Below are 9,804 nucleotides of genomic sequence, written 5' to 3'. Positions count from 1 at the left end.
CCACATTCATATTTAGCAAAAAACATGCCCCTCTATGTTATTCTGTAGCTTTTCTGAAAAAATTACTGTAGTTCCCAAGAAATAAAATAAATGTTTTCTTCCTTTCATTCTCTTAGACAGTTTTTTAAAAGAGAAGATATCATTTTATGATAATTGAATATAGTTTGTTCTTCGTGAGAAAAGCTTTTTCTGACAAGAAAAAAGTGAATTGCTGCTTCCCTTCTGTGTAATTTAGCTATTTAAGTTAGGGTGTTTTTTTTTCCAATTTTCTGAATGATCAAACCTTGTTTGGGCTTATTGAAAAAGGCCCACTTGGGATATTTTATTTTCTTGTTGTGTGAGTACTGGAGGTCAAACCCAAGGCCTCATGCATGCTAAGTTAAATACTCTACCACTGAAGCACCTATCAGGCTACCTCTTAAATCTTCCTTTTAAAATTAATTTAGTGGCAGCTGGAGAGATGGCCCAGTGGTTAAGAACACTAGTTGCTCTTCTAGAGAACACATGTTTGAGTCCCAGCACCCATATGGAGCTCACCAATGTCTGTGGCTCTATCTAGTTCAGGGGATCTGACACTCTCTTCTGGCCTCTGTGGGCACTAACCATGCACATACCACACAGGCAAAACACCTAAACATACACAATTTTTTTTAAAGGTTAAAAAATTGAATTACTTTAGGAGTGATCAGAGTGGTGGTTCACATCTGTAATTCTAGCCCTTGGAATGTGTAGCCAAGAGGATCAGGACATAAAACTGTCTCCAAAATTAGAAATGAAATGAATTTAGCCAGTCTCCATTACATAAAACTGTCTCAAAAATTAAAAATAAAATGAATTTAACAATGATTAGATGCTTTTATAATGAGTAATCCAGATTCACAATCATATAACTTTTATGCTTTTATTAGAGTACTTGAATTCTAAAGGTCTTGGCCTTCAGATACATATACAAAAGATTTATATATCATGTTCTTTGTCTTGTATTAGTTAGATGATAAGAAGCTGGCTCATTTTTAAATAGTTGGTTGTGTTTGTATCCTGAAAATATGTGAATTTTAGTAATCACCAAATGAATGTTCTGGATTGTTCCAGATATGAGAATTAGGAAGGCACATGTACAAATTTCAAATGAGGGAGAAAACCAGTTTGCAGCATACTATGGCATATGTGTCAATGATAAAATGAGTCCAGGTGACAGATACATTTAAGTTGGACAGTTCAGAGGAGGCTTGTGTGACAAAGTGGCCAAGTTGATCTAGATTTTTTAAAAAATCATGTGGGAATGTGTATGTTGTATGTAAGTGTAGTGTATATATGTATTCTCATGTATATGAATGTAGGCATGCATGTACCATGGCACCAGTGGGAAGGTCTGAGGATAACTATGGGTATCAGTCCAAAACTATCCACGTTTTTTGAGACAGGGTCTCTTCATCATATGCCAGATTAGCTGGCCTGGGAACTTTGGGGGATTCTCTTGTCTCCACCTCACATGACATAGACTGCTGGGATTGCAAATATATGATACTTACACCTGACTTTTTTTTTCATTATCCATTATTTTATTGAGGAACAAATAGATCATTGACAATTCCTGGGTATTATCAATAGAGCAGCAATTATCATGGTAAGTATGTATTTTTGTGGTTGCATCAAGTGTCTTTTAGGTATATACTCAAAAGTGATATAGCTGGATCTTGAAGTAGATCAGTTCCAAACTTTCTGAGGAACTGCCAAACTGATTTCTATAGTAGCTGTAAATTTTTTTTAATTTATTTTATTTTACAATACCATTCAGTTCTACATATCAGCCATGGGTTCCCCTATTCTCCCCTCTCCCACCCCCTCCCACCTTACACCTGTCAGAAAGGCTACAATCAAAAACACCAATGACAGTCAATGTTGGAGAGGATGTGGAATCAAAGGGAACACTCCTCCACTGTTGGTGGGAATGTAAACTTGTACAACCACTGTGGAAATCAGTATGGCAGTTTCTCAGAAAATTAGGAATCAAACTACCTCAAGACCCAGCCATCCCACTCTTGGGCATATACCCAAGGAATGCTGATTCATACCATAAAGATACATGCTCAGCTATGTTCATAGCAGCACTATTTGCAATAGCCAGAACCTGGAAACAACCTAGATGCCCGTCAATGGAAGAATGGATGAAAAAAATGTGGTACATATACACAATGGAGTACTACTCAGCAGAGAAAAACAATGAAAGCATGAAATTAGCAGGCAAATGGATGGAACTAGAAAAAAATCATCCTGAGTGAGGTAACCCAAACCCAGAAAGACAGTCATGGTATGTACTCACTCATAAGTGGATTCTAGATATAAAATAAAAAACAGACCACAACTCATAGAACCATGGAGGCTATATATATAGCATGGAGGTCTCTAGGACGACTGCGGCTTATAATAAATTTCGGTTTTACCCAATATTGAAAAAAATAGCCAAATGAATGGAAACACATGAACTATGAACCAAAGGCTGAGGGGCCCTCAGCTGGATCAGGCCCTCTGAATAGGTGAGACAGTTGATTGGCTTGATCAGTTTGGGAGGCAACTAGGCAGTGGGACCAAGTCCTGTGCTCATTGCATGAGTTGGCTGTTTGAAACCTGGAGCTTATGCAGGGACACTTGGCTCAGTCTGGGAGGAAGGGACTGGACCTGCCTGGACTGAGTCTACCAGGTTGACACCTGACTTTTTGTTGGCTCTCGAGATCTGAACTCAGATTCTATACTTGTGTGGCAAGTGCTTTATCCACAGAGCTACCTCTCCAGCTCACAGTTGGATTTTGATGAATGACTAGGGCTTTGCATGCCACTCTCTGAAGATTAGACTGTGATCAAGTCACTTGATCATTTCTAATCCCAACTATACAAATCCTGTTATTAATTTCTGTCCTCCCAGATCAGTGCTGACTTAATTATTTTATTAGAGTAATACATAGAAAATTGTGATTCCATGTATTATTTGCTCTCTGATTTACCTTCTCTTAGTGAGTTTGCTGAGAAAATTGCTAGGGAAGCAGAAATATTCATTTAAAATTAAAAATATTAATTCTGCTCCATTTTATTTTTATTTATTTTTTTTTTCGAGAAAGGGTTTCTCTGTGTAGCTTTGGTGCCTTTCGTGGAACTCATTCTGTAGCCCAGGCTGGCCTCAAACTCACAGAGATCCATCCACCTGCCTCTGCCTCCCAAGTGCTGGGATTAAAGGTGTGTGCCACCACCACCCAGCATCTATTTTATTAATAATAGAAAATATAAACATTATATCCTATATGTTAGAAAAAGTTTCAAACTGAAGACTGGCAAACATTTGACTGTAGACCAAGTCTACTTCCTGCCTAATTTTGAATGGCTTATAAGCCTAGAATTTTATTTTATTGAGACGGGGTTTCTCTATGTAGCTATGGCTGTCCTGGAATTCACTATGTAGACCAGGCTGGGCTCAAAATCCAACATCTACTTGCCTCTGCCTCCTGAGTACTGGGATTAAAGGCATGTGCCACCACTGCTCATCAAGTCTAGGATATTTTTAAATGCATATTTTAAGTGTGAAAAGAGATAAAAATTAGGCTAGAGAATGTATTTCAATGGAACATCACTTGCCTTGCAAGCATGACATTCTAAGCTATTATTACCACCACAAAAGTAAAGTAAGAATATGTATTGACATTTTGGAATCACAAAAGACAAATGTCTCCTGAAAAACAGGCTCATTAAAATGTATGTATGTGTGGATGTATGAGTATGTAAAATATAGCCTTATCAAATAATGAAATTTCATTGTGTTAACTTTTCCCCTCACATATTTTTGAATTCTACTTTTTCCCTCTATTAGTTCTTTCTCACTTCTTTAGGTTGATTTTCAGATCATAACTAGAGTGCCTCAATCTTTAAGTTTTAAGTTTCTTCTTTTTATAATCCTAAAACTATACAATCATAAATTTGCTTCTCCCAAAACCTTAGTTATGTCCCATGAATTTTGAAATATGGTGTTGATATATAAATATATAATCCATTATAATTTCTTTTTTGATCTATGGGTTAAATATAAATATATATTTTAACTTCTACATATGCAAAGAATTTAGGTGTTTGTTGCTGATTTCTAATTTTCCTGCATCATGTTTAAAAATATATAATCCAAAAATATTTATTTATTCATGTATGCATATTTATGAGTGTATACATGCCCATTCATAAATGTATATATACAGATATATCACACATTGGAGAAACATAAGCAAGAAGACACACTAGATATTACTTAATAGTAAATCAGTTTTATAATGAGACAAACAATATTTAAAAAATTAAATATCTACATTTTAAAGACTATACAGCAAAAAGCATGGCATGGGAGCACATACCTATAATCCCAGCAATCAGGAGGCAGAAGAATGAAGATTGAGCTTGGGGTCTTCCTAGACTTACATAACAAATCCCTATCTCAAAAACAAACAAAATCTGGGAAACATTTTTACAATGGAGGGTGTTTGGTCTCTGTTTGAAAACACATTAGGTGGTCTAAAAATTGAACAACTAATGAGAGGATAATTAATGTCAATGGGATAGATGTAATGTCAATTATAAATATTGTTTGTTTGATAATTTCTGTTTTATCATTAAAAAACTTGGTTAAAATGAGTACCAAGATAAAAAAAAATAGAAAAACTTGTTAAACAAATCATAGAGAAATTCAGACCCAGACAGAAAAATTTAAAGGTGAACCAATCTCAGCATTGCATTATATGGTTAGAGACAAACAGCCTAAAGCTTTCAAACAGCCAACCTTAATCTATCCAGTAAACAAACTGCCAAATACTCAAGGCTATGTATGAGGTGATTGGACTCCTGTGCAAATGTTGGATTTGAGGAGATTCAAAGAAGCTATAATCTCATATGGTATGTATTCTCCATTTGTGAAGCAAATGTTAAACTCATGGTCAACTTTTAATTGAATTATCCTTCAAGACTGGAAATATTTGGTTATAGCTGTCGTAAAAGTTGGTCCACAGTAACAATGAAGGACCTGGTGGAAAGATGAGGCTAAGACAACTGAACAATGATGTAGGGCTAGAGGTATGGAAATTTCTCAAGATCAACTTCTTGGAGAAGGTGATTATGCTGATATATAAAGACAATCTTTATATGATGACCACACCCTAATTTTATGCCAAATGGCAAGCCTGAATGCTTGGGACAGAATTGAAGAAGTAGGAAATAGAATTGAATCATTTGCAAAAGTTATACAAGGCCCAAAAGAAACGTTCACTGATTTCTTACAAAGGCTGTCTTCAGCATTAAATAGAATGACACCAAATTCAGAAGCTAGACATATAATAATTGAAGCTCTGGCTCTTGAAAATGCTAATGCATAATGCAGAAGGGTAATTAGACCATTAAAGGCAAGATCAACACCCTTAGAGGAATGGATCCCACATACAATTAATATTGAATTTTATGACCATGATGATAATTGGATAGGAGAGGTGATTTCCAGAGGTTTGAAGAAAACTAGTAATGTCAGATGTTTCAAACAAGGTAAACAAGGTCACCTAAAATGAGACTGTAAACGGGGCATTCCTAGAAACAATGTCTTTTCAAGGAATGACCCCAAGAGAATGCACTCCCTTATAGATTATGCAGAAGATATGGTAAAGGTAAACATTGGACTAACAAATGCAGATAAACAAGGGACAGACAAGGTAATCCTTTGCCTTTGCCATCAGGAAACTCCCTGGGGGGCCTCTTGCAGGCCTGCATGACAAATTCTGTTCAGTCCTTTCCTGCCATCATGGAAGAAACCCCTTTCCAGAGCAATTAAAGAATCTAATGCTTATTGTAAAAAAAATACTGCTCAGGATGATAGAACAGTTTAAAAAAATAAAACAAAAATTCAGGAAAAACCATAAATCAAAATTGATAAAGATTAGATTAGGAAACTCCCCAAAGTTAAGGTTGGGGAAGAGTTTAGTCTTTGTCTTTCAGGAAAATAAAAACAACCATCTTGAAGAATTTAAAGACCTTTGAACAAATAAGCATCCAAAGAAGAAGAGAGAACTATGTGGGAAAAATTACCAAGAAGAGGGATAGTCTGACCCAATGCAATCTTTGAAGTCTCCAAAAAATGATGGAACCCCACAATGATAATTCTATCAGTACAATTATAATACCACCAAGCTGACAAATACCACCCAAAGATTGACTTTGGACTATGAACTGATCAGGATGATTTCAAGATAGCTAGCTGAGATGATCCAGCCTCACAGACTACTCAAGCAAGGACTTGAGACAAGCCCTGCACTTTCCCATTATAGAGAAACTGGAAAAATGATACAGCCACCTCTCCCAGGACATAACAATTAACCCAAAATTTTTCTTTTCAGGATTCCCTAAAGATGACTTTGCCCCCCAGACAGTAATTTTAAGAAAACAGTGCCTACATTCCCAAGAGGTAGGGTGGATGGTTTTTGGTCATTCAGTGGGTTATGGATAATTGTCAGTGTTTAGGATGGTTGGTTACAAGTTGTTAAATGATAATGGTCAGGAAAAAAAGCTAAACAAGGAGATTAAATTGGTTCTTATTTGAAAAACGGAAATGAAATAGAAAAAAGAGGATATAATTATAAGATAAAAGGTAGATTATTGAATCTACTCTGAAAAAAAAAGATATAGAAATGATGGATAAATGGTAGACTATTGAATTTACTCTGAAAAGACAAAAGAGAAGACATAGATATGTTAAGATAAAAAGTAGATTATTGAACCTACATTTAAAAGGCAAATAATACTTTTAATTATTTTACATTGGATTGGATTTTTGTATATTTTATACAAATTATGTATATTGATACAAATTTGAGATTGATTTGTTAGAAAATACTGTACATGTATTTTTAATCTTGTTCAAGGTATTTTACCTATATACTTCATTTAACAATGTAATGAAAATTGCTAATCCTTGGAAGTTATTATTACCCATTAATTAGGATATAAAGAAATGCAAGTTAATAGTCATTACAATCAAACTTGTAGTCATATTAGGTATGTCTTCAAGATTAAACAGAAATATATTTTGGATAGACAGGTCATCTTTAAACCCTTCAGAGGTCTACAGAATATGGCATTTAAGATGTTTTAATAACATATATTCTTTTTTATGACAATGAGACATGTCTGCTCCTGGTAGCACCAATCTACTTCAGAGAAGATGATGGGTATCAAAGAAACTCCATATGGAGTTTACTTTCTTTGTGGCAAGTTATTCACTGGGCAAGAAAATGTCCTTGCCTCGACTGCTGACAGTATGCTGTCCAAAATGGACAAGCAGGACACAAAAGAAAGGACTGCTGAAGGTAGGAAGGCCCTTTAGAAAATCCTGCTTCACAGATGAGTCTGTCAGAGACGCTAGGCCTACAGACCAAAGATGGATGTCCCAACATTGCAGAAAATTCTTGCGTGACTGTCCAGGCAGCCAGCTGTTTCTGTCATTTCCCCCCCTGTTTTAGAAATTGCTTGTTTGCATTCCTGCTTTCTTAGTTAATATTATTTTCCTCTTAGGTCTTTGAGGGAGTTGAAAATTAGATAGCTATATTTATATTTTTCTTTGTTACTCACTGAAGAGGTATAAGGTGTGTAAGATTGAAAAACATCAAAAGATATTTTTGGTTGGTAATACAATTTAGGATAAAACATGAATTAGGTACAACATTTTGGACTCACCAAAATGGGATAAATAATGGAATATTTTCTCTGAATCAGTCAAATGTTAATGGATGGGACATTGTTAATGTAATTCTTTGGTATATATTGTATATACTTATTGTGCTTATTGTATATAGTTTTTCATATATTAGTTATAATCTTTCATTATTTTAGACAAAAAGGGGAAATGTAATGATATATTGTGTACCCTAATAAACTTGCCTGGGAATTGGAAGACAGAGCCAGCCACAATATTAGACATAGAAGTCAGGCAGTGGTGGCACACACCTTTAATCCTATGACTCGGGAGGCAGAGATCCTTGGGATCTCTGTGAGTTCAAGGCCACACAGGGCTACATGAGAGAATCAGAAGTAGGAAGTAGTGGCACACACCTTTAATCCCAGCACTTGAGATCTCATGCTTTTGCTTGGGAAGCACATATGCTATTAATCTAAGGAAGTGATGTCTGCACATAGACAGGTGTATAAGGCATGAGGAAACAGGAACTCACTCTCTTGAGGCTGAGGATTTCAGAGAGGTAAGAATGTGGCTGGCTTGTTCTGTTTCTATGATCTTTCAGCTTTCACTCCAATATCTGGCTCCAGGGTTTTTTTAATTAATAAGACCATTTAGCAATTTGTGTCATATCTCAGAGTCATCCTTGGTTGCATAACATGTTCAAAGCCAGGCCAGTATGGGATGCATAAGACTATGCTTCAAACAAACAAACAAACAAAAAAAAAAACAAAATATTTTCACATACTTGTTGACCTAGAAATTGGGGTTATCATTTTGCAGAGCCACTTTGCAGTATCTATTAAGTTAAAGGCATGTCTTCTGGCTTCCAATCTTACTTAACATTGGTTCACAATTGTGTCAAACTACCAGAAGTGTTTGACAAGATGCTGTGATTAGAAGTGTATGTCACTATTCTCAACTAACACATGTTCATAAATTGAAACAGTTTTGTTTCCTAATCCTTTATGTATACTTTATTATGTACCTCAAAGATATTTTTGAATCATTGAAATCATAGAAGAATTGCTGAAAAATATGATAATAAGGTCAAATGGCATTCACTGCCATTTAGATGTGTTGCATTAAATTAAGACACCAGCATTTTACTAGGCTTCATATTCTTGAATAAATTTCTGCCAGTCAAAGGTTGAAGCAAATGAATCCTTTGTAAATCACTGTGTCAGATTTATAGAGAAGAGAAGCTTGTAAAATTATTCCTTGTGGCCATTAAATACTCTTTGTCTTCTGTATTGAGCTAACTGTGTTGATAGCCTAACCGACACATCACAGAAATTTATGGGGTTGTTGCTTTGATCTCACTCAGTGAGAAAGTTGGAAGGGAATGATAGAAAAATGACATCTTAGTTTTCCAATAATGTCTTTTCAGTATTGTGTTTGAGTAGGCCAAGGAATATCCATGGCAAATTGGGAGTAGTAGAAAATCCCGAGTTGAAAACCAAAGTCAGGGCTTGGGATGTGTTTCAGTTGGTAGAGAAGTTGCCTAGAATGTTCTAATCCTTATGTTTAGCACAATATATAACAGGAATGATGGCAGGAACCCATCATCCTAGGACTCAAGAGATGGAAAAGGAAATTCTAAACTTTAAGGTCATTCTTAGTTGCATAACAAGTTTGAGGCCTGTTTAATTCTGTTCTATTTCAGCAAAGAAACAAAAGGTATCTAGGTCACTTGGCCTGCTGTCTTCAATATCTATTCAATTATCATGTGGGTAGAATGATTCCTGATATTTTGTAACTGAGAAATTTTGGTTATTTTCCAAGTTGGCATTAACTATCAACCTGACACAGCCTAGAATTACCTGAAAAGAAGCATATCTGTAAGGGGTTGCCTTGATTTTTAATTGATGCCGTAGTATCCAATCCAGTGTGGATATCAGCATACTTAGGCAGATGCTCCTGGGATGTGTAAAAAAGGTAGCTAAATAATCCCTAAATACATTTTAAGTATTTGTCTTTATACCCACAGGCAAATGTAGTCCTTGCCCCTCATTGTGTCCTTCACTTTGTAACAGAGACCATTATAGAAAACTACAACC

The sequence above is a fragment of the Peromyscus maniculatus genome, chromosome X, assembly GCF_049852395.1.
Source record: "Peromyscus maniculatus bairdii isolate BWxNUB_F1_BW_parent chromosome X, HU_Pman_BW_mat_3.1, whole genome shotgun sequence".
NCBI classification, from domain to species: domain Eukaryota; kingdom Metazoa; phylum Chordata; class Mammalia; order Rodentia; family Cricetidae; genus Peromyscus; species Peromyscus maniculatus.
This window is presented reverse-complemented; position numbering follows the sequence as displayed.